This window comes from Theropithecus gelada, chromosome 3, assembly GCF_003255815.1.
Source record: "Theropithecus gelada isolate Dixy chromosome 3, Tgel_1.0, whole genome shotgun sequence".
Classification (NCBI taxonomy): Eukaryota; Metazoa; Chordata; class Mammalia; order Primates; family Cercopithecidae; genus Theropithecus; species Theropithecus gelada.
The window spans coordinates 108,182,007-108,207,894 of NC_037670.1; the positions used below are offsets into that span (position 1 = coordinate 108,182,007).

General features: G+C 41.9%; 1 protein-coding gene across 4 annotated transcripts in view; it reads right to left on the reverse strand.

Moving 5' to 3' along the window:
* Positions 1–25,684, reverse strand: part of DYNC1I1 (dynein cytoplasmic 1 intermediate chain 1) — a 319,991-nt gene extending 294,307 nt beyond the window's left edge. For all 4 annotated transcript variants that reach the window (XM_025379447.1, XM_025379445.1, XM_025379446.1 and 1 more), the window contains exon 1: positions 25,361–25,684. The gene's annotated coding sequence lies outside the window, so the exon portion shown is untranslated. The remainder of the gene's footprint in view (positions 1–25,360) is intronic.
* Positions 25,685–25,888: the final 204 nt, after the last annotated feature.

A 25,888-nucleotide genomic window follows, 5' to 3' on the forward strand; every position in this document is an offset into this window, starting at 1 on the left:
GTAAGATGAGTGTAATGCTTTTACATTTTCACATATCTTTTTAACATCTGGTTTAATAGAAGTCAAATGCTGTCTTATAGCTACTTCTGCATTCAATCTGTTGTGATATGTTATTTTAGTTGAAGTATATGAAGAAAATCTGGCCTCAAACAGATATGTAATCTGAAAAAGGAGGAATATTTTAACAGCCTCTTCAGGTAATTGTGGATATTCTTCACTATTACACCAAAAGTCAACAAATAGCAGTTTCTTAAAGGTCAGTGGCAATGTGAATATGAAACCATATCAATCAATGAACTTTTTGTACTCTGTTACATTAAAATCCATTGGTCTATCCTAAACATTGAATCAATCTTTTACTCATGTATGATTTTATAATGTCATGAATAGGTTACTTGGAAAATATAAGTAACTGGAAAATAATAAATCAGGCAGACCTTCCAAATGTTGACACATTATATCTGAAAATCAAATTTAGTAACTTCATCAACAAGCTCTTTAGAAGTCTTTAGGTGACATAAAACTGTCAAGCTCAGGGTGGCCCAAAATTCTACTTTTTGTTTGAAAGCTCAAATTTTATCATTAGCAATAAATATTGTCAGTTATGTTCTTGAAGTGACAAACTCACACCATTGATTTTTGAGAAAATGTCTACCAAATAGTGAAGTCTGAATCACCCTAGTTTGTCAGTTGTTCAAGTAAAAAATAGTGTTTCTTTTTTTATTAAGGCAGTTAGTTTAACTCACAATTCAAATTATTGCACAAATGTTTTTCCTCAAGACAACTATTGAGTTGGTAGCAGAAGGCTTTGCTTGTTCCCATTTGTCACACAGTAAAACATACACCCAAGAGTAGACATTTAATGTAACTAATTTTTTTTTCTGCTTTGTGAAGGACATTCTTAAGTGAAACTGTGTTTTTTTAAAAACTGCGCGCGTAGCAGTGAAATTTGGGCCACTACTAGTACAGTTTTGTGCCACTGCCTCAAATCGCATTACAGTACCAGCAGTTTTACCCATGATTGCTTTTATACCATCACTGCAAATGTCAACACAGTAGAAAAGACAGATAACATTTTAGTGTTATTATGAAAATAGCTTTGACCTTACAGATCCTGAATGTTTCTGGGGAACCCCAGGTTCCCCAACCCCTGGGGAACCACTAGGGGTTCCCCAACCCCTGGGGAACCACTAGGGGTTCCCCAACTTAGGTTAAGTCAACTGTGACTTAACCTAATTCTGCTAAGATAGAGTTGATTCTAAAGCTTACAGAGACATTTCCTTGACAAAATTTTGCTAAGTGTGTACATAAATAATCTAAATAGAGGGAGTTCATGCTTTTTCTTTTCAGGGAAAGAAGTAGTGAAAGACTAGCAAAATCACTAAGCATTAAAAATTCAAGTTAGAGTCAAAAATTCCACAAACTATGATTCAAAAATACCTGGGAGATCTAAGTAAGGCCTCTAGATACAGCATAAGGAAAACCAGAGTTAGGGGGAAAGCGAGGCCTTGAAGAAAAGGCCCCACAGAGCGTGGTGGCAGGCGCCTGTAATCCCAGCTACTCGGGAAGGCTGAGGCAGGAGAATCACTTGAACCCTACAGGCAGAGGTTGGAATGAGCCAAGATCGCGCCATTGCACTCCAGCCTGCGCAAGAAGAGTGAATCTCGGTCAAGAAAGAAAGAAGGAAAGAAAGAAAGAGAGAGAGAGACCCCATAGAACAATGTGTGAAAGATTTCTCACCTGCCTAAGCCAGGTAACAGGTAAGGAAGACCAACTGAGAAGCCAGTTTTCGTTCCCCATTCTCCTTCTCCCCTCACTAAACACACACACACACACACACACACACACACAAATGGGCGTTAGCCTGGTTGTAAAGTGAACTAAGACAGTTGTTAATGAACTGTAGATTTCTGTTTGTGTGATTTTTTTTAATCCTTTGTCCTAATTTTGCTGTAGGCTGTTTTTTTTTTTTTTTTTTGGTCTTAATTATATTTAATTTTACAAAAGAAAACAAAGGGTGATTTTTACAGACTTCAATTATACCTAGTAGGCTTCTTCATATCACTGAGGAGTTTGCAAACCATCATCTTTGTTTACAAAGGCATTTTCAATTTAAAATTTAACTTTAATTTTTAAGTTCAGGGGTACATGTGCAGGTTTGTTATATAGTTAAACTTGTGTCATGGGGGCTTGTTTTAAGGATTATTGTATCACCCAGGTATTAAGCCTAGTTCCCACTAGTTATTTTTCTTGATCCTCTCCCTACTCCCACCCTCTATCCTTCAACAGGCCCCAGTGTGTATTGTTCCCGTCTGTGTGTCTATGCCTTCTCATCATTTAGCTCCCACTTATAAGTAAGAACATCTGGTATTTAGTTTTCTGTTCCTGCCTTAGTTTGCTAATGATAATGGCCTCCAGCTCCACCCATGTTTCTGCAAAGGACATGATCTCATTCTTTTTTATGGCTGCATCATATTCTATGACATACGTGTACCACATTTTCTTTATCCAGTCTACCATTAATGGGCATTTAGGTTGAGTCCCTGTCTTTACGATTGTGAATAGCATTAATAGACTGCTTTAATAATTACAATTATACATGCTCATTTCAAAACAAGAGCTTCAAAGATTATATAATACAGTACCAGCATTTTACCCATAAATATGGAAGCAGATATTGTCATACACATTTACAACCATGAAATGGAAGAGTTAAAATGGAAATGTCAGACTTCATTATTCCTGGACACTTTCATTAAATAATGCTTTCCTTCTAGTGTTTACTTATTCCAGATTTTATTAATTTTAATCCAAAGAAAGCTCTTAAACAAAAAGCCGTTATGATGGATGTTGATCAGTCTTTCTGGTCCAATCTTGCTATCCCCCTGTATCACCACCTGGTGGCATCACATGTAAATTGCATGAGTGAGCTGACACCAGAAGGAAAAGCTTTGCCTCTGAAATTCCCATACACCTCATCAAAGCCAATACTGGGTAGTCCCAAGCACTGCAAGAGTTTCAATTTACATAGGAAGGACCTATTTGTGTCTGTAGAGAACTACTGTTTTGGAGGAAAACCTGTATCAATCCATACACACAGCTGAAACATTATGTTGATTTTTCCAGGTTCCTCTCAATCTTATTCATACTGGGTAAATTCTTGACTAGGAAATTCAGAAATTTTTCTAAAATTAAGCCTTTAGTATCACTCTTGCTGAATTTGTGAGATGTATTTAAGATTGTTGTGTCTACATATTGTCTCTAGTCCTATTTTCGCTATTTTATGATTCTGAGCTACCCAAATTGTACTACTTTAACTGCAACTTGAGCACTGGCAATTGCAGCACATTAAACAGGAGAGGCTCTCGAGCCCTCAGCACAGAAGCCCATTATGCTAGAGAGAAAAATCAATCCATGGGGTATCTGCCCCTTATCTAGTTAACAGAGTAGAGATGAGAGCTCTTAAATCTTAAAGAACTCAAAAGCCACTGTCATCTTTGCCAAAAAGTTTGGAAAATTTTTGTTTAATTTCTGACTCCTATGGTGCATTCCACCAATTTAGAGATTCAGTATGCTTCTCTTTGGAAAGGGAACTGTTCCCCAATTAAGAGAATCAGCCATTCATTTCTTAGAGTATCTTCCTTCACGAAACACTCAGATGATATCAAGAGTCCTTAGGAAATGAGAATCTCAAGTAGAATCCTTGAAAGAGTATAAAACTAAAGATGGAACGGTTTGGACAACTAGAGAGCAGTAGTTTGGAATTGGGTCACTGGGAATTAGGGCAGAAGAGGAACCGGAAAACAGAATCAGAAGACAGGAGATGGGAGCCCTCTGGGCACTGTCACAAGGATAACTACATGAAGAAAGAAGTGAGGCCTTGCAACAGGATCCCCAGGAAACACAACCTTAGGTCAAAACAGATAGGAAAGATAAATCATATACTTAGGCCAAGTATCAGGCAAAGAAGCCAAACAAAGAAAGCTACCATGACTGCACTTTATATAATAGGAAATTATCCATCTGTGCACCTAGACGTTCTAAAACATTCATTGAATAGAAAGGAGCTGCTCCATCTCAAGGAGCATTCCCAAGGAGCACATGGAAAGGGGTGGATCCTCCATAGAGCATCACACAGCTTCCTTTGGAACTCACATGGTGGCTCTTCAGCATCACATTGGGCACACAGTAGGCACTGAGTAAACATTGGCTGTTACATAAATCGGTTCAAGATGGCCCCTGGACATTGGTCCCTATGCTGTTTATTTCTTCACAGCAGGCTGGGACCATTAGCTCATAACCCACTGGCATAAAACACAAATTCTCACACATCCAATCACTTAAAATAGAGTTCAAATAGGCATATTTTTAGCCATTTAGGCTCTGTGTGCAACCAACATCTGCTAGCCATAGATAATACAAATCCTGTGGCTATAGAAATAATTCTAAACTGCTGTTGCTCTTTGAAACTCTCTGACCCAGAGACTCCCCACCTTGCAGCTAAGCAACATCACCTAGACCCACAGGCCCCATCTTCCATTCCCCTCTGCCCTGGGAGTTCCCTTGTCCTCTTCCACTTTGGGTGGCGGCGTCATGGTGCTGTCTTTGGAAGGTCTGCTTCGAGAGACTTCTTCTCATCCAGTCCTGTCCAAGTACCACCCAATAAAGCTGTTTTGCAATGCTGCCATCTTGTCTTTTCCTTGGTTAGCCCCAAATCCTCAACCTCACCACACCCCACAACCAATTTTTAAGTACTCGCAATTTGACCACCTAATATTTACCAGCCTGCCCTCTCCGACCCATGTCCTTTCACATTGCACAAGGCCAGTCTTCATCATTGCTTCTGACAATTGCAGTACTCTCCTAACTCATCTTCTTCTGCTAACCTTGCTCCCTGATGATACATCCTCCACACAGTATCAGGGTGAGCTTTCTATCACCCAAATCTGATGATGGGTACACTACCATCAGATTTGGGCGACAGAACACTGTTTAAAACACTGTTACAAAATATGTCCCAACTCCTTATCATGGGCACATAAGATGCTCTTATTTCCCACCTCTCCATCCATATATCCTTCCACTCCCTAGTTCACAATTTACTGGTGCATAGCAAGAGATTTTTTTGCCTTTGTACCTTTGCAAGTTCCAGAAATGTTTTTCTCACCATGTTTAATCTGATGTCCCCTATTCATCTTTCTGTCTCAACTCAATCACATTCCCTCCAGAAAGCCTTCCTAGGGCATCCAGTGTAGAGAAGGAAAAATACCTTTTCCTTCTACTTATCTTAGGTTCATTGGCTGAGACTCCTGTAATGAAAGACAGATTAGAAGGAGAAAATCATACAAATGTATTTAATGTAAGTTTTACATGGCATGGGAGGCTTCATAAGGAAATGAAGACCCAAAGAAACAGTTAAACTTGAATGCTTTTGTAGTAGGCTTCATGAAGAATGAAGAGTTGTGAGGAAAAAATTGACTGGCCAAAAAGTATTATCTAAGAGTAGTAACTGGGGGAAGCATAGCCTGGTGTCTTTGTTCAGATTCCTCTCTGTATCCTGTGTTTTCAGAGATAAGGATGCACCCTTCCTCTCACATGAGGGTCCTTTGACTTGCTTCAGAGAAGGGGAGGGGATGGTCAGAGAGACCTTCCTGCACATGCCATTTCTCAAATTCCTGCAGCTTAAAATATTCAATATGCCAAGGTACCATATTTTGGGGTACCATGTCTAAACCCCAGCACAAGCCTGGGTCATGCACCCCTCACTGCTGCTGTTAGAGTACCCTGCATGTAGTTCTGCTGGAACATGTACCATAGTGCATGACTATACTCTGTGATTTTTCTCCTCCTGTTAGACTTAAAGCTCTTTAGACAGGGGCCATGACTAATTTACTTCTGTATCTGTAGTGCCTAGCATTGAGTACTCAATAAATGTCTCTTGAATTGCTAAACAACTATTAGAGACATTATGTCCATATTGTCCATATTTTCACTAACATTTTGAGAACTTTCCAATCATCAATAAGTTAACTCAGCATACTATGCTTTTAAATGACCAAAATCAGAGAAGTTATTCCTCATTATGCAACAAATCTTTATTCCCATAGGGGATGGTGGGGGAGAGTCACTGTCTCACTCAGTACAAATGTGCAACAAACACATACTCCTAACATTGCCTCATCCATTCAACTATCTTTTACTAACTCACTACCATTATATATCCATTGATATAATTTTTCCTGCCTGATTTACATTTTTAATCTCTGTTTTCTGACTCTAAAAGGATTATGTAGCAAAATCCATTAATTTATAATTGACAGTCTCTATTGTTGATCTCAACCAATAAATCCAGCAGTCTTGAATTTATTGCCCCAAATTCCTTGAGGATAAATTATCATGTTGCTGGTTGGACTTTCTCTTTAACAGTGATGTTGCCGGGCGCGGTGGCTCAAGCCTGTAATCCCAGCACTTTGGGAGGCTGAGACGGGCGGATCACAAGGTCAGGAGATCGAGACCATCCTGGCTAACACGGTGAAACCCCGTCTCTACTAAAAAATACAAAAAACTAGCCGGGCGAGGTGGCGGGCGCCTGTGGTCCCAGCTACTCCGGAGGCTGAGGCAGGAGAATGGCGTAAACCCGGGAGGTGAAGCTTGCAGTGAGCTGAGATCCGGCCACTGCACTCCAGCCTGGGCGACAGAGCCAGACTCAGTCTCAAAAAAAAAAAAAAAAAAAAAAAAAACAGTCTAAACAGTGATGTAAAAATAATCTATGATTTAGAACAGAGCCATCTATTGCACTTGGAGCTGTTTTCTCTGAGTTGCTAAGATGATAAATGAACATGTCTAAAAATAAACTACTCTCAGGTAACCTGGCAGACTGATCCTTAAAATAACTGATAACAAGCAAATCTTTAGACATGACTAGCTTTAGCTTTGACTCTGAGTTCTTGGGCCTGCTGTATTATAAAGGAGCCAGATTCTCTGTGCAACAAAGTTAAATCAAGACAGCACAGGCCAGTAGGCCTGCCTGAAGTGGGCACTCTCTCTCGATAGAGGATGCAGGCAAATTCAAGCCACCCAGCTGTTTTTGCAACCCCTACGTGAGCACAAATTTAAACTACCATGTTAAAGGAAATTTCAATCAAGATACATTAATCACAATGAAGAAAGGAATAATTTTAATGTCAATAATTAATTTAAATATTATTTAATTCAGATAATAAAGTAAAATTAGATTTTCCCAAAATAAATCAGCAATACACACGCTCACAAAAAATCAATTTATTCCAATCTTCTAAAACTATAAATTAAGAATATCTCCACATCTTAAGATCACTTAATTCTCTCTCAAATTCACTACAAAATATGTATGAATTCGTAATTAAGGCTACTTAATTTTAAGGACCACCAATCCCTGTTGGGGTCATGATGAGTGGAAAAGCACATGCAGAGAAGAGGCTTCTAAGGTAATACTCTATCCTCACAACCAAAGCAAACAACTGTGGCATGTGAAGATCCAGGATTCAAGTCTCCACAGCACACCATGCTCTTAGCCACTTAGCCACTGCATAAGCCTGTAGTTATGTTTTCTGCATCTTCTCTTGCCCCACTCTGTTGGCCATATCATCTCTATTGATTTGTTCTACTTATCTTGTATTCTTTCTTCGTCATAGTCACCCACTTTATGTCAGCAGTTTTCCTTCTAATGTTTGTTCAACAGATGATAATGAATATGACAGCTGAGGAAAACACAGAGTTACTAAAGATTCCATAAGCCAGTGTAGTCTGTGGTTACCACCTTGCTCACAAGAAAGCAGTGAAAGAAGGTTTCCAAAGAGTAGGTGACTCAACAAACCAGAATGGAGGAAGACCAGACCTGAGGAAGGCACAGGTGAGTGGTGCATCACAGGCAGAGGGGGAAGCATGGACAAAGGTGGGAGGTAAGAAGAATGACCAGTTTGTGGGACAAGTAATGGGATATGGATGGAACACTGAGTACAAAACAGAGTGGAGACTGGGAAGGCAGTCAGAGACCAGATTCCAAAGACTGAGGACCAACCATCTTAGTTTGCACAGAAATACAGAGGTACACAGGACACAGGATGTACAGTGCTAGAACAAGGAAAGTCCCAGGCAAACCTGGCCAACTTGGTCACCCTATAGCCAAAGGTTGGCTACGCCATGCTTTAAAGGGGTCTGAACTTCTCTGTACACAGGAGGGAAACATAGAAGGATGTGAGCAAGCACAAGACCAGATAATTAATTCCTAGTGTGTAATTCACTCTACACCAGCCTTTTAAAACATGGGTTGCAACCCACCGGTGAGTTATAAAATCAAGTCAGTGGTCAAAGGCAGCCATTTTTGTGATGTAACAGATTATAATTATTAGAATGTACTGCACATGGTAAGAAACTTGTTTTGGACACATATACATACATTTACTGTTACATACACATATAGTTTATAATTGTTAGTTGCAGTTAAATTTTTGAAATATATTGAGCTACATCAATTCTTAAACTGAAAATTTTTTAATTCTAAATTTATCTCTACCTTTATCCTTTCTCAGCCAACATTTTGCATGTTACGACACCCACAGAGCATGATGGCATTTGCAAGGTATGTTAGGGTGAACAGAGAAAGGTGTTCACTACCACAGGAGACTTACCAGGCTCTGACTACCCTGAGGGCTGCCAAGAAATTAATATTGGGTATACATGGAACCTGTGATCCATTCACAGAGCACTGGCAGGAAAGCTCTATCACAGAATGACCAAAGCAAACTCCACTCTATTTGTTTAAATCTACCAGACAATTAAAGAGAAAAAACATAAAATAAGTCCCTCAATACCCCAAAGTACAAACACATCAAAGTGGGTGTTCTTGAAAGATTAATCAACTTTTCCAGCTACCTTAATATGCAGATAAGAGTGTAGAAAATCAATACTGCCTGAAATGCAGGACCATCACATATTCCCTGCAGACCATGTCAACACAAATGCTGAATGTCACTCTAGGATTTGGATATTTGCTATTTGCCCCATCAGCACAACCTTTATATACCTTTTAGAAAGCAAATACCCTTCTGAAAAGCTTGGCTGCAAATTCCCTACCCTGGCCCAGCACACAGCATTTTGTACACGAATGGATAACTCAGTGGTATGAAGCAGCATTCAGAGCAGATTTCTCAACCAGCTCTAAAAGGCTTAAACCCTTCTGATACTCATGTGTATTTTTTTTAAATTCAAGACTTTTTTTAAAATGTAGCTAGAGTCGGTTTCAACCATCTGTCACCATGAGTGAAAATAGCATGCAGGCATGTATACATTAGCTTTTAAAGAAAACCAATTCTGAAAGAAAGAATTAAAATGGAGGAAGAATTATATCTAAATTTTCAAGACCATGCATGCTAAGGAGTCACAAAATATCCAAAGTATGTAGTAATTTACATGAATACATCTATCTCCTTTTCTACCTGTCAGGTTGCCCCATATTTCAGAACATTCTTTATTGAATGGTACTGCAATTATACCTTTCCCACCCAATCACAGACTTGGGAAGTAGCAGAGTGGAGACATAAAATTGATTTCTCCACCACCACATAATTAGTGGTAATCAACTGCAAAACCTATTACAATAGAAGGAGAACAGAGTCTTAAACCATACAAAAAGGGCATGAAGTTTCCAGGTTTTCCCCAGTGTGTGCAGGGAAAAGGCGCCCTGACCAACTGTCATCGCCCTGACCAACTCACATCACCCTTCCTGTGTGTCTGGTAGAAGAGTCACCTCAATGGTGCCAACACGCCACCGTGAAGCACTAGCTGTGACAACTGTTCCCTGGACTCTGGCTTCATGTGCATCCAGCTTTTGATCTTCTCCACGTCAATCAAAGGCAACTGCTTCCAGCTACTCAGGCCAAAAGTCTTGGAGCCATCCCTGATTTCCCTTTCCACCGAACTCCACATCCAATCTATCAGCAAATTATCTCTTCCTTCCAAACATTTCCAGGATCTGTCCACTTTTCACCACCTCCCCTGCTACCACCCTGTCTAAACCACCATCGTCTGTTATCCATATTTCTGCAAGAGCCCCCTAATAGGTCTCCTCATTTCTATCTTTGGCCTCCCTTGCAGCCCATTCCACACAGCTGCTACAGTAATTCATTAAAACACAAGTCAAGTCGTGTCACTTCTCTGCAAAAAGTTCTCCAATACAGAGTAAAAGCCATTTCTCTGTAAATATCGCATTTCAGAGTAAAAGCCAAATTCCTTGTAATGGCCTCCATGGCCCTACACAACACAACCCTATTACTTTCCTGATCTCATCCCTAGACACGCCGGCCTACTAACTGTTCCTCAAACACATCAGGTACACGCCCACCTCAGGGTCTTGGCATCTCCTATTCCCTCTGCCTGTTATACATTTTCCCCTACATATCTGAATGGCTTGCTTCTTCAATACTTAGTCCAAATTTCATCTCATTGAGGTCTTACTTGACAATTCTATTTAAAATAGCAAACTATTCCCCTCCCACTGTCCCTGCATTGCCATCTTTTCTGCTGCCTTAAGTTTTTCTTCATTACATATGTTAGACTTAACGTTTAAGTATTTTTTGTTGTTTGTCTCTCCTTTTAGAAGTTAAGCTCCAATGAAGGCATAGATTTTGTCCATATTGTTCACTGATGTATTGTCAATACTAAGGATAGTGATTGATCAGAGTAGATAATCAATATTTGCTGAATGAACAAATTTGGCTTCAAAAAACGTGTCTGAGTGAACTCCTTTTCCTGTTCCTAGCCTTATGTTCTATAAAAAGTGTCAATGCTCCATTGGCTTTAGGATTCCCCTAGATCTATTTCCCCACCTTCCCTCTCAACCCTTTTGCTTTCTTTTGGTGCCGTCAATTGCTATATTATTGCCACACCTAGATTCTGCCTCCCTTCCCAGCTCTTTTGAATGTAGTAACATAATTGGACCACCTGCTTGATTTTTCAATGCCCAGGTTACCTCTAGACTCAGTCTTTAAGATTCTCCTTAATAACCTCACACTAGTCCTGTCCCAGCCATGCCTATCCCAAACCAAGGGCCCAGAAACTCAAGTTCTCAGAAGAGTTCAGAACACTGACCTATAAACAAGGGCATTTGATTCAGTGGGAAGTTAGGTTTTTCTTGGCAAAGTTAGTAAGTTGGCATTTTATGTTGGGGACCTAACATATAACATGTATTTACATTGGGTTGTATGTTTGTCCATCGGTAAGTTGCTAGAGAATGTGGGCTATCTAAAAACAATCTAACATCTAGACTCTCAAAACTAAGACTCAGACCTTAATTCTGCCTATCTATATAGCTAACTGCTGGTCCTCATCAGCTGCAATATGATAGCTGACTACAGGTAAGAATGTTGATGCTCAAGAGTGTCACCGGGTTATTTTCAGCACATGAGCATGTACCCACACATATGTCCATATATAGTCACATAACCCCAAATTCCTTTAGCAGATCAGAGCACATTTCTCCCCACTGCTCCAGTCCCTGCTGCGCAGTGACTCTTTGCAGGAATGGAGTGGTAGGGCCAAGGGGAAGGATGCTGGGATGATTTACCTTGATGGAAGGAAATGGGAAGACTACCTTGGGCTTCTGAGCAAGGTCCTCCATATGTTTCTAAAGTAGGGAGAAGCACACTAGTCAACCAAAATTTTTAATTTGCCAAGAGTCAGGAAGCCTAAGTAGTTGGCTCCACGATGCTAAATTTATCTTTATGTTAATTCAGTATAATGAGTCTTTTTACTGAGCCCCTACAAAGCATACAGTGCTGTTCTGGGTACCGTGGGACTTACACAAATCATCAGTATAGAGTCTGTCTCAAAAAGCATGTAATATGGGAGGGTCTGAAAACACTAACAACATTGCAGGGGAAATGGGATACATGTGTGATAAAGGTATAACGTACTAAGGAGTGCTTGCAAGAACTGGAGCACAAAGAGGGCTTCCTAAAGGAGGAGCACTGACAGCCAGACATTGACATGTGAGTAGGATGGGAACTGGGGATCATTTCCTATGGAAGTGGCCGATGTTTGGGGAATAGCACAGTTCAATGGGACGGTAGCATATAGTCGAATGGGTTTGAGGTGGCAGGGGCGCAATGGGGAACAAGTTGGAAAGGGGAATGTTTGGTGCCACACTCTCAGTACATAACTGACCCAGCACTATTTTTTTCTGCCCTTTGGTCCTGCCCTGCTTCAGAAGAAAGTGATTTATTTTTAGAACACGTAAGAGTCTTGAAAAAATATCAAGAATTTCCATGTTAAACTAATTCGGTCTATTTAAATCTGCTAATCAAGGCAAACTACTGGAATTAACACTTTTCTTTCATATCACACTTTTGCTGTATAGAATGAAAGAGTGAGAAATTAAGTGTCCAAAATAGATATCTTAGCATTTGCAATACATATATTTATATATATATTAAGCTTCAATGAAGGCATAGATTTTGTTAATTATATACAATATATATGTATATGGTATTGGGGTTTCTGGAATATAACTTTGAAATGACATATTTGTCTACTCTCTGTTTTGGGGAAGGAGGATCAGATTATAAAAAACCATCAGAGTACATTAGGAGATTACTGAGTGAATGAATGAATAAAGGATTTGGTGAAAGAATGAGTCATCAAATGCATGGTGGCTTGGTCAATTTGGAATTAAGTTAGCAACATTTCTTGGTTTTTGCTTGTTTGTTTGTTTGTTTGTGATACAGTCTCACTGTGTTGCCCAGGCTGGAGTGCAGTGGTGCAATCTTGGCTCACTGCAACCTCCGCCTCCCAGACTCAAGTGATCCTCCCACCTCAGCCTCCCGAGTAGCTGGGACCACAGATGCACATCACCACGCCTGGCTAATTTTTTGTATTTTTTGATAGAGACGGGGTTTTACCATGTTGTCCAGGCTAGTCTCGAACTCCTGAGCTCAAACAATCTACCCGCCTCAGCCTGGGATTACAGGCATGAGCCACTGCTCCAGACCTCTTATTTGTTTTTAATGGTTGTCACTGGTTGTTAAACTTCCTGAAGTTACTATAGCCCTCCCATTGTCTGGCAGGAAGAATTTATAAATGTTTGTTGAAGGCACAAATGAATGAATGTTACAATTTAAACAGTCCTATGGAAAAGAAATAGGCAAAAGTTGTTATATTTTCCCAATTTGGCACCTGCCCCCTTGTTTATGCTGGCCCCAAGTGAATGGCAGAACCTGGCCAAAAGAAAGAATAATACAAAGTTCTGTCTCATTACAAAGGATCAGAGATTCTTAAATTTTGAGGAAAATTATGTAGAAATTACCAGAGCTTCTCTGACCTCTCACTGATAAGTCTGTTCACAGACAATGTTCACAGGAGGTGACATGCTTGAACTTCCCTAGCCATTGGGAACTCACTACCTCACAGACAGCCCAGCCCATTTTTTGAACAACTTGAACCAATCAAGGGTTCTCTATTACATGGATATTAACTCTGTTTTTTACAAGAAGTTTGGGCTATAGCAGATAAGTGTCCTCAAAGCTATTTGCCAAAGACAGTCTTCACGCCCACCCCTTCGCCCACTTACAGCCCACAAGCTCTGCAGCGTCACCTCAAGTTGCCCCCACTTTGCATTCAAGGAGTGGGTGGGGGAGGCAAAGAAAAAACAGAGGAGAGAGAAGGTGAGCATCTACCAAGATGAGCCTCACAGGCTCCCCTCCATCGTACCCAGACTCTAGCTCGTCAATCCTTTGCTATGGCACTGGTCCCAAGCACATGGACCTTTTAACGTTCTGGAATCAAACAAGTAGAATGCCTCCATGATTCAGTCACAATTTATTTATACCACATTAAATTTTAATTTAATTTAACATGACTTTGAAGTGCTGGGGTGGGAATAGGGGAGCTAGGAAACGTACCTCCAATAGACCTGAATTACCAGATCTATCAGAATAGAAGCCAGATTGACACTCTAGAGCTCTCTAGACTATATGGTTGCCTCTCAGACTAGGGAAAATACTGACTAAACATCTGACCCTGAAACACTCCCATGACCCAAATTCAGGAAGGCAAGCCTTCCAGAATCCCAGGAATTACTAAGCCCACATCCATTTGGGGCCCAGACACCCAAGAGGTGGTACATTTCAGGAAGTCAATGTTTGTACTAAGCATATCGAAATGATCCAAGGGGAAAAAATTAAATCCTGTAAGAAACGGAAAATTAAGTGGGATTTATTCTTTCAAATCACAGCACAACACTAGGAAGTGGATGCTATTATTATGAATCCTATCTTACAGATGAAGAAAATTAGGTACACGCAAGCAAAGTAACTTGTCAAGATTGCATAGCTCGTAAATGGTGAAACTCAGCTTTGAATCTTATTTCCAGAGGTCATGCTCTTATACTACCTCTTAATCATAATCACTGTTTTAATTTTTTCTGTGATCAAATCAGGTCCAAAAACAAAAGAGGAGGATGAATGTAAAACATTAATTGAAATGTTTTTGTCTGGGTAACACTGATGTCTGGTCAGTCTGCAAATTGAAAGAAGAGATTACTCACTTAATTATTAATCACTCCCCTTATTTGAATCCCCATTGTACTTTGTTATATCTCTGAGGCATTTATCCCATTTTAACATATGTGATAATCATTTGATATGTGATAACATATAACCACATTGTAGGTAATAAATTATTCTATTTTTCCCCCATTAGACATTGGCTCCTACGATCTGTACTTTCTTCATTTTTATGTGCCCACCAAGCACTCAGTCTTACTCAAGGCTGGCATTCCATAAGTTCTAAATGAATATTCTTGACTATAATTGAACAACTACTGAAGGAAGCTAATTTTCACCCCATATATATTTCCTTTATTATCAGTAAGATTAATATTTGTAAGCTCAGTTTTTGGGGAACCTGTTATTCCTTACGATGCTAAAATCATGCAAATGCATTTTACATTTTAATGGGCATTCGTTCAGGTGTTAGTGATACGGACAGGAAGCAAGGAAATACTGGGTAGACGAAGGTGGTTCCCCAGCAAAGGCTCCACCCTCAAGCCTGGAAACCCATGGCCCTAAATGGGAACAGGCATTTCTGTTTTCATGTACAAATGTCGCCTTTTCTAAAATCACTCTGGCCTGCCATGCCCCCATCCTGTACCCACAAAAACCCTAAACCCCAGGATCCATGAGCAGAAGAGTGGCAGAGCAGCAGAAAGGAGTGGCAGAGAAGGAGAGAAGAGAAGGGGCATCTGAACATCGAGAGGAGTTCGGCTGGGGAAGGTCAGAGAGGTGATTGGCCACAGGATGGCTGAACTCCAGGGTAAGATCATCTTCCCACTCCATCCCCTTTCCAGCTGCCCATCCATCCCACTGAGAGCAACCTCCACCACTCAATAAAACCACTGTGTTCACCGTCCTTCAAGTCCATGTCTGATTCTTCCTGGACGCCAGACAAGGATGCAGGTACCAAGAGGGCACAGTGTAAAAGGCTGTCACCCTGACTCTCCACGAGCTGGTTTAATACTTAGCCATCCACAGACATTAACTGCTAAAACAGCATTAATTATAACACATCCCTCCATGCTACCATGGGGCTGGGGCCCAAAAGCATTCTTCCTGGCTCCTGCACCTGCCTGTCTGCATGCTCCCCATCTCATACAGGGTTTGAGCATGCAGTGGCTGAGCAAATGAGTGACCCCTGTTGCCAGTCCCATAAAAGGCTCAGGAAACTCTCCCAATTCACTTGTAGAGGTGGTCGCTGAAACCACTACATATGTGGTTACATATCAATCAGTGTCCCTAGGGGTGCCCCATAGAGACTGTAGTTATTAGCAGGAATAGGCAGACCTCATGTAAGTCCCTCCCTTCCACAGTTATTTGAGTTTATTACAAAAATTCCAGTTCCCCTCCCGTAGGACTACACTTAAGGACGCCACTGTAGTCAGGCATGGCTGCCCAACTGATTTTGGCTAATGAAACATGAGTAGAGTTGTCATATGTCACTTCCAGGAGGTTTAATATGCAGTATGCAATCTACCACAGGGATTGTAGTAGCATATATCAAGATGAAGCCTCATGCAGCATGGGCCTCTGAGTGAACATGATGAACACAGCCCCTTGCTGACCCACACTGGACATGTAACATGGCCAAGAAAATTTTTTTGTTGTGTTACTCCACTGAGGTTTGGCAGTTATTTGTTACTGCATCATGACACAGTCTAGCCTGATCAAATGCACTCCAATGAGTCAGAATTCTTGTTACTTTTCACCTTCCTTGACAGCGTTGACATCTTCAAGCACCCCTCCTTTACAATCTCCAACTTAAAGTGCTGTGGTATGCCCCATGAGGAGGGTGTAAAGAATAAGAAAGTACTAAATGTCATTAAAAACCACACAGTCTCCAGAGCATGCGCCCTGGTTGTTAAAGTAACTTTCTGTATTTTCCTCCAGGGAGTTTAGAAAACACTTTTTCCATGTGCTGCCCAGATCTGCCCTTCCGGCATTTGGGAAGGTAGCGGTGGTGTTGACAATGTTATAGGGTGATGTTTCCAGTACCTTGACCCACCGTCAAAAATAAACTTTCGCCCAATTTACCAAGAAAAATGGCTCAGTCAGGGCAGACTATACCAGGAAAAGGGAGCACTCAAAGAGAGTATATCTTCCTCCTCCTCAACAATAGTTTTGTAATCAACTTTTCTATCTACTTTAAAGTCTCTAATTTACTGTCTTAGAATTTTTTGAACTCACATTTCTTCATTTTAAAAACAAGGGATTCCCAAGGGAAATGAGCACAGTTCCCCTGGCTTTAAATTCTCTGGCATAAGATATGGGATTTCACCCTTGCTTGATATGCCAATTACTTTTCAGCAGCATTTGACAAATATTAAAAAGCTTAAAATAGGAGGCAAGAAAATGTGTAAATATTCAAACCCCCAAATCTGGCCTTTTACAACATCCCTGGGTGGTCCGTATTTGCATTGGGAGATTTAGTTTGGCATTTTTAACTTACCCAAATAGATTCTCATTTTCCTCTAAGTCTGAAGGCATTCAAAGAGGGAGGATCCTCTTTCCGAATCAGCTGTAACCTATACCTTCTGAAAGTGAACAAAGTCACACTTTTCAAGGAAACAGGCAGAGAAAGGTTTTTTTTTTTCTTTTGTTATTCTTTTTTCCACAAAATACACACCAATTACCACAACCTCTTGCTATATTGATACTAACAGGCAGATGGTGAAACAGGAGACGCACCGTCATTTTAAAAGGCGACATTGTGTCAAAACACACATTCCCCACAGGGCCTGCTTCCCTTTCCGTCATCCAAACCCACCAACTGACATTCCACAAGTTGGTTCTGAGACAGAGTCTCAGGGTCATCCCCTGCACTCAGGCTCCTTTTAATATTCAACAACTTGATAAACATTTAGAGGCTTCCACATGGTGTGCTATAGTATCTAAAACTGCATTCAGAAGGAGAGGACTTCATTCCATTTCAATGAGTGAAGTCTTCATCTTGACAAAGAAATGTGTACTATTTCAGGTCAGAGTAGACAATCTAGCATGTATTCTAAACGGGAAAGTGAGGCCAGGCATGGTGGCTTACACCTGTAATCCCAGCACTTTGGGAGACCGAAGTGGGCCGATCATGAGGTCAGGAGATCAAGACCAACCTGGCTAACATGGTGAAACCCTGTCTCTACTAAAAATACAAAAAATTAGCTGGGTGTGGTGGCAGGCACCTGTAGTCCCAGCTACTCAGGAGGGTGAGGCAGGAGAATGGCATGAACCCAGGAGGCAGAGCTTACAGTGAGCCGAGATCACACCACTGCACTCCAGCCTGGGTGACAGAGCGAGACTCTGTCTCAAAAAAAAAAAAAGGGAAAGTGATTGTAGGCAAAGGATGTGTAATGTTGTGTCATCATTTATTCATCCGAGTGAATGAATATTTCATTTATTCAATGAAAATATACTCATTACTTGGCTTCACTCTGGACATTAGAATAAAATATAAACCTGGTAAGGAATCAAAATGTCCCTTCTACCAGAAAGAAGCCAATGTACTGGACTGCTCATTGGACAGTGTCAGACCAAAGCCAGACCAAAAGGATTAGCCTAAGGGGTTCAAAAAGGAAAACACCAGATTCAAACCATGCTGCCTGTCATTTCTTCAATGAAATATTGTCCTCCTTAAGACTCCCCTTCCCCCAGCAGAAATGCTCTGCATGATCCCGATTCAGGAAGGCAAGGCTTCCAGGATTCTAAGCATTACCAAACACACATTCATCTTGGGCACAGACACACAATGGGTGCTACATTTCGGGAAGTGAATGTTTTTACTAAACACATTAAAATGCTCCAAGGGGAAAAAGAACTCAGTCTTAAAAGAAAAGGAATATTAAGTAGGATTTATTCTGGCTAATATTTCAGGTCAACAAAAGCTTGTTGAGTATTCACCATGTGTAAGGTTCTCTGTTGGAAGACACAATGATGTCTGAAGGAGCCTAAAGTCTAGGAGAAAGACGTATGTCAATGAGTAAATTTAAATCAAGACAATTTTTTTGTTTTAAAAAAATAAAGCATACCCTTGGTTCAAAGGAAGGCAAGATCACACACATCCCAGATAAACTAGAGAGTGACATAATTGTTGTTTGATAATAAAAAGAATCATCCATGTATTTAGCATGTACCATGTGCTAGGACCTGTACACTCATTGTCTGCGATCCTCACAATAACTTTGCAAGCCAGGCATCATTGTCCCCATTTTACAGATAAAGAAACTGAGGCTCACACAGGCAGTAAGTGCGATATCTGACCTCTTCTTCTCATTACTTTATGCTGCCTCTTACATGCTCTTAGACGTTGCGCTTTTTACTATCTTGTAAAGACCAAAAAAATTGACTTAAATTATTAAACAGGGAAGATTTCGATGAGAAAACTAGAACTTCTAAAGCAGAGTTTCATAACCTCGGCATCATTGACATTTTGGGTCAGATAATTCTTTGTTGTGGAGGCTGTCTTGTGCTTTGTGGCATGTTCAGCAGCCATCCCAACCTCTACCCACTAGATGCCAGCCCTTCTCCCCAGTTGAGATAATAAAAAAAGTCTCCAGACATTGCCAAATAGCCCCTGGAGAAGACAATTGCTCCTGGCTAAGAACCACTGATCTAAAAATTTACTGGGGCCAGGTGCAGTGGCTCATGCCTGTAATCCCAACACTTGGAAGGCCAAGGGAGGAGGGCTGCTGGAAGCCACAAGTTCAAGACCAGCCTGGGCAACACAGCAAGACTCCATCCCTACTTAAAAAAAAAAAAAAATTAACTAGCTGGTGTGGTGGGACATGCCTGTAGTCCCAGTTACTTGGAAGGATGAGTTGGGAGAATCGCTTGAGCCCAGGAGTTGGAGTTGCAGTGAGTTATGATCATGCCACTGCACTCCAGCCTAAGCAACAGAGTAAGACCCTGTTTGTAAATAAATAAATAAAACTAAAAAGAAAAGAAAGCACTGGAATGAGCCCATCTTGTACTGAAAATCATTAAATAGAAGATGAAAGACAGTTATCCCGTCACCTCTACTTGAGAGCAGGAAATGGGACCAGCCTCTGTGCAGCTCCTTCTGGCCCTACTCACCTCTAATTTGAGTCCCATACAGAGAAGGCAATGGGCCTGACTACCAGTAGCTGTGCCACACTGACCCATAACACACAGCACCTGTGCTAGATAAACGTTCAATCTTCAAACTGGCATCTGCATACCCCTGGCCTCCACAGAGGCTTTCTAAAGAGCCTGCAGGCAAGGGAAAAGTTAATGACATTAATTTCCAGATCCGCAGCTTCTGCCTGTATGCTTTCCTAAAACTGTCTACCAGAGAATGTGCCCATGGTTGTAGAATTATTCGGGGCCTCTTTTCCCATCTCCATTTTCACAAAATGCCTTCTGCCATATTAACGTTAAAGACAAATATAAACTAAACAAACAAAACTCCAGGAAATCCCAAATCTTACTGTGGTGCTTAACTGCAAGATATAAAAACATCCCTTTGTGAAAAGAGCTTCTTCCCATACATTTTAAATTGAAGTTGGTATTTAGATTTTAATTGGATTCAAAGAACGATGTCACGGTTTTATTTTTAACTGTCAAAGTTTACAACATTCTGAAAATCACATTAATTGTGATTCTATAAATTTATGATGAAAAGCATTAGATGTAACCTAAAATGTGTGGGGATGACGGAGCTGCAGAATTTTTTTAAATTCTTGAGGGATTATAAAAGAGAAAAAAAAATGTTGGAAGAGCACTGAGTTAAAGCATAATGAAGCACACTGGAACTGTTACCAGGCAGGTCTGTTGATCAAGTACAATCATCCTCTATAGTGCTTGAGATTCATTATTTTTATTATGAATGCCCTCAACTCTGACTGAAATTTCTGCTTTGTGTGTTTGCCACATTGATGGCATCAGCTGTTCTGTACCCCAAAATGAAACAGTGGGTTGTTCTCGATCATAGCAAGAATATAGGTAACTGGAAAACTGTTAGGGCGTAAGTAATAATTTGGAAGCAAGAACAGCTGCTTAAGAGGATTTCAAGACTGATATGAACTGAAAACTGAAGAGCACGTAAGTCATCTGGCAAGCAGCGGCCCTCCCAGGATTTAGGAGCGAGTCAGTGTTCCGGATCATGACACAGCTGCTATATCACGGAAGCCCGAGAGGACAGAACAGCCTTAAAGAAAATTCATCTTTGCAATGATTAAAGTTTTGATTTGCACTTACCCCTGCAAGATAGTTTTCAGGTGGGGGCTGCTGTGCATTTGGTACACGGCAAGACACCTGGCGACAGGGGAAGCAAACGTGGAGCTTCAACTCACCTTAAGTAAAGCAGGGCTTGCTTTTCTTCTGCCACATTGGGAGACATATTACTTGTTGTTGTTCCTTTGATAACACTTTTAAGCTTTTCCTATCAGTGTGTGAACATATTTCTTGACGGACTCTTAGTCCTGCGACAATACTTTTTTTGGTATCCCACACAGGCAGACAAACAATGAGCTATGGTAGGAAGAGAAGAAGCAGACTTTGGAATCAGGCTGACCTGCATTTCAAATCCAGCCCTTCCACTATCTGGCTCCATGGGGCCTTGACCAAGAGACTTAATCCCTCCAACTGTCTCCTTGTTTGTCAAAGAAAGAGAAAAATGTCCACCTTAGAGGGATGCTGGGATGATTCAATGAACTAACACATCTGTAAAGCACTGACTGTGCATAGGGCAGGTGCTCAATGAATGACAAGCTGAGCTAGGACTGCCTGCCACGCCTGAAGGCCTGACTCAGTTGTAGGCCTGACTCACTGTCAGTTGATGTTTGCTGTACCTGCCACCTGGACTCCTGGTGAAACGCCAAAAAATGTCCTGATAGCCAAGAACATTTTATTTTGTGGCTGCCACTGGTAGGATAGTTTGGCTTTGTCTTCAATACATTTCAGCAGAGTGACCTCTGCTCCTCTCCCCTTTTTTAAACAGCATATGTAAACCAGTGATTCTTCATGTATTTTTAGTTAGCAATATCCCCATTTTTTCCCTAGAAAACTACATTTGTGCATAAATGCATGAAAATTTGCATCAATTTTAGTGGGTTCAATGACCATCTGAAAACCATTCATATGCCTCCCTTTTACAGTATCTATGGGTTTTTGTTTAAGAAGTTTCCGCCAACAAAGAATCAAGGATGTTTTATGAATATGTGAGCTCATGAGGATTAGCACCTAGGCAGTGGTATCTATGTTACAATGGAAACTTCACTCTGAGATTCTGGGGCCAGGCCTCACGCAGAGAGGAATCAAGGAACACAAGTCCAGGATATTGATGAAAAGTGTCTGTCAAGAGGAATAATTTTTTTTTTTTTTTTTAAAGACAGGGTCTTGCTCTGTCACCCAGGCTGGAGTGCAGTGGTGCACTCTTGTCTCACTGCAACCTCCACCTCCTGGGTTCAAGTGATTGTCCTGCCTCAGCCTCCCAAGTAGCTGGGATTACAGGCATGAGACTCCAGCCTGGTCTCTAACTCCTGACCTCAAGTGATTGGCCTGCCTCGGCTTCCCAAAGTGCTGAGATTACAGGTGTGAGCCACTGTGCCCAGCCAAGAGGAATAACTTTTACATGGACCTGGTCAAGGATTTATACATTGCAAAGAAGAAAAACGAGAGTTGAATTAACTTGAGTTAATTCTCAAAAAAAGTCAACTCTAGAAGCTCCTAGTCCCAGCAAAGTTCCCAAGAGAATATATGTTCTCACATGCTCTAGGGAATGTAGAAGCCACAAAGGTTTCTAGTAAAAGAGATCCCTGATTAAGGTAGCAACTATTTACACAGCATTTGAGATCCACAAAGTTTAATAGCTACTTTCATTAAGGAGACAAAAACAATACCATATATTATTTTAAGGGGCCATGGGTCTACTTTGAGTGTGCATATATTATTCACAGTTACCAATCAACTGGCAAAAAGTGTGGCTATACTTGTGGCTTTAAGAAAATAACGATGGATCACCCTGAAATTGGACAGCAAACCTGAAAGAAACAGATATACACTGTCTTTTTTGCCTCTCACACAGCACAATAGCCAAAATGGATGGGTCCTATTTTTAGAGTCTTTGGAGAGACCTTATTTGAATCCTACCTCTGCCATTTATTAAATGACATTGAGTATGCCATTTAACTCATTTAATTATTTGTAAAGTATGGATAATAATGTCTACTTCATAGGATTAATATAAGAATTAAAATGAGATAACATAAGAGAAGAGCTTGGTATTCAATATATGAAACTTAACCACTGTAATTGTTTTATAGTACGGAAGAGAGAGGTTAAAACTCCTGGCCTGGAGTCAGGCCTTGATTCAAATGCTGCCTTGCTCAACTTAGTAGTCGAGCATAAGTTACTTGACAGCTTACAGCTGTGTCTTAGTTTCCTCATCTGTAAAACAGGATTACAAACAATATCTGCCTCATAAGATTTTTTGCGATGTTTAAATAAGTTAACCCCTGTGAAAGTATTTTAAAATTCAATGCCTGGTAAAATGCTCAATATATTTTAGCTATTGTTATCAATCTTTGTTTCATTTGCTGGAACAAAGTGCAGGGAGAATAAAGTAATGAGGAATATATTTGTTTGAAACAGATTTTGAAACAGATGCATGTGACCTTTATATTTGATGCTACATTAAACAACAAAGAAACTGGAGAAAATGGTAACAGGGTGAAGCCTGTGCACACTGTCGTACTAAGAGGGGTACCTAGATTTCAGATTTGGCATGCATTTTACAAGACTGGTCTACATCGCTGTTTTGAGTATGGACAGAGCAGCACCCAGGCTGGATCCTTGACTCAGCACTGTCATCAAAGGCAAGGCTCATTTATTAAATGTAGACTCGGGAAGGAGTGTTTTTGGAAGCAGAGGGATTGGGAAGAAAGATCCTAGAGCCTTCTCTGAGATATAAAACATGGTTACTGAAATGCCAAGTGACTTCCTCTTACTCTCTTTGAAGTTAGTCAGAAACTGAAGACCATGGATCCCCTTCTGCGGGTCGAGTTTATTTTCTCTGCCCATATCCCTACTGGTGATTTTATCTAAAGCTTTACCAGTAAAACAACCATGCATGTTTTCAGTAGCAAAGAGGGAGGAAAGGCTTGGGGGGTGGGGAATGGCTGCAAGACACTCCCTCCTCCTCCAGGGGATTGTGCACAGCATCTCAGAGGTCTGCAGCATCTCAGAGGTCCAAAGAGGGAGGAAGCAAGTGCATTTGTATCTGAGGCCTGAGACAAGGAAGAAAAAGTAAAATGCTGAGATGCTGTGGGCCAGAAACAGGGCTAAGAGCTTGACAGGCTGGAAAATCCTGCATTCGACCCCCAACTGTATTCTAAAAACTTCCCAAGGACAGTGCTAGAAGTTTTAAGAGGAATGGGTCTTGGAGCACTGGATCCTCAGACCTAAACAAATATTCAAGAGTTGGTTCCTATGAAGAGAACATCTGGTGATTCAGTGGCAGGTGCCTCAGATTTTATTTTATTGAGAAATATGATCAAAAGAGCTGAGTTTGGACCCCTTTTTCCACACCAAACCTTTTTGAACAAACTTGGCATTGTAAATAATTAGAGGCAGTATTACATTCTCACCAGTACCCTCAGCTTGCAAATTGCACTGAATATGCCCTTTTCAAATTTACTAACACTGATCAATGTATATCTCTCTAATTTCCACAATTAAAGTATGTACATACACTGTTACTCGTATCTGTGTTAATATCAGGCATTGGGTTGTCACCTGCAGTTGCCTATGCCTTACTGTTAGCTGTTCTTTTTGCTAATCTGGAATGTTTGGAAGCAATTTTTCACGACTCTGAACTACAATAAGTCTACAATGCCCATTTGAAAGGCATTCCAAGCAAGAAAATGGCTGGCTACTTGTTCCTGCCCCTTACCTAGGATTAGTAGAGGCCAGAATAGCGAATATATTCCATCTTCTGCATGTTGTTGAGTCTCTGATCTCCTATGTAATTTCCTGTCCTGATCCTGGGCTTCTGTTTAATCTTATTAGCCAAGGTACAAGTCATGAGACTCCCGCACACTCAGTTCCCATCAGCGCTGCCAGGATCACTGCCCTTATGATGACGACGCACGGATTTATAAGGCCAGAGCGATTCCGAGTGGGAGCAGGGGAAGGAGAGCCAGGCGGCCGGGAAGGTGTTTACCAAAACAACATCCCTCCCCACACTTTTTCCGCAGCAGAGAGAAACTAGCGTCTTCTCGCTTTGAAGTGTTTAATCAATGCCCTGCTGGAAGTGAATTCGCTCCCTCCGACTTGGAGGGTAGTGACAGCATCTAAGAGCTTTGCAGACAGCTCCAAATGTAATCAAACAGCATCCTTTCCCCTCCCTCTGCAGCTTCCCCCCTCCTCCAGGGGCAGTCAGCCGGTGGCCCAGAGAGGTGCAGATTTCAACGCAGCTCGCCCTCTGATCCCCCGGGAAGACTGAGGCGGCGCGCACTGGGACGCCCCTCCCAGCCCACAAGGTGGGCGACCAGGTGGTGACACCACGACCCTTCCTTCTCTGCCCTAGTCTCTCGGCTCTGCCGAGAGCGGGGTGCCACTGGGGGGCTTTGGCCGCCTTCGGGCTCAGCGGAGCACGCAGGAGCCTGGGCAGGGAGCAAGGGCAAGGGTCCGGCTGCGGCTGCAGGGGCCTCGGCTCCAGCCTGGTTCCCAGCGCAGACGACACCGGGGTGGGGAGGGTTGGGGAGGGCTGGGGAGAGGTGCGGAGGCGGCGGTCCGGGGAACGGCGACATCCCGCTCCAGTTTACCTGGACGCGCTCGGCAGCGGCGGAACTGGGCTCCCCGAGCCGGCGGCGGCTCCTGGGCGGCGGCAGCGTTGGCGCAGGCGACTCCCGAAGGTGGCGGGGCCGGCGCGGGCAGGATGTGCTGTCTCACGCTGCGCCGGCCGCTCCGCTCGCGCTCCTCTGGGAGCTATCACTTCCTCTCTCCCAGAGCCTGACACTGACAGCTCCCCGGAGCACCCAGTCTGCGGGGCTCGCCCCGCCCCCTGCCCACGCCCTCCACGCCCGCGCCCCTCCTGCGGGAGGGCCTCCGCTCCGCGTCTACCGCGCCCGGTCTCGCCAGGAGCGGGTGGCGCCGGTCCGGAGGCTGGTGGCGAGCAGGGGACCTGGAAAGGTCAATTCGTCTATCCCTCTGCCGTCGGCAGGACTTAGACCTAAGTTGCTGCAAAGAGGAGAGCTTCAATATTCTGGAAGCTCCTGCTGAAATGCCACCATTGAACAACTTTCACTCCCAGGCAACTACACTTCTAAAGGTCATTTAAATAGAAATAAAGA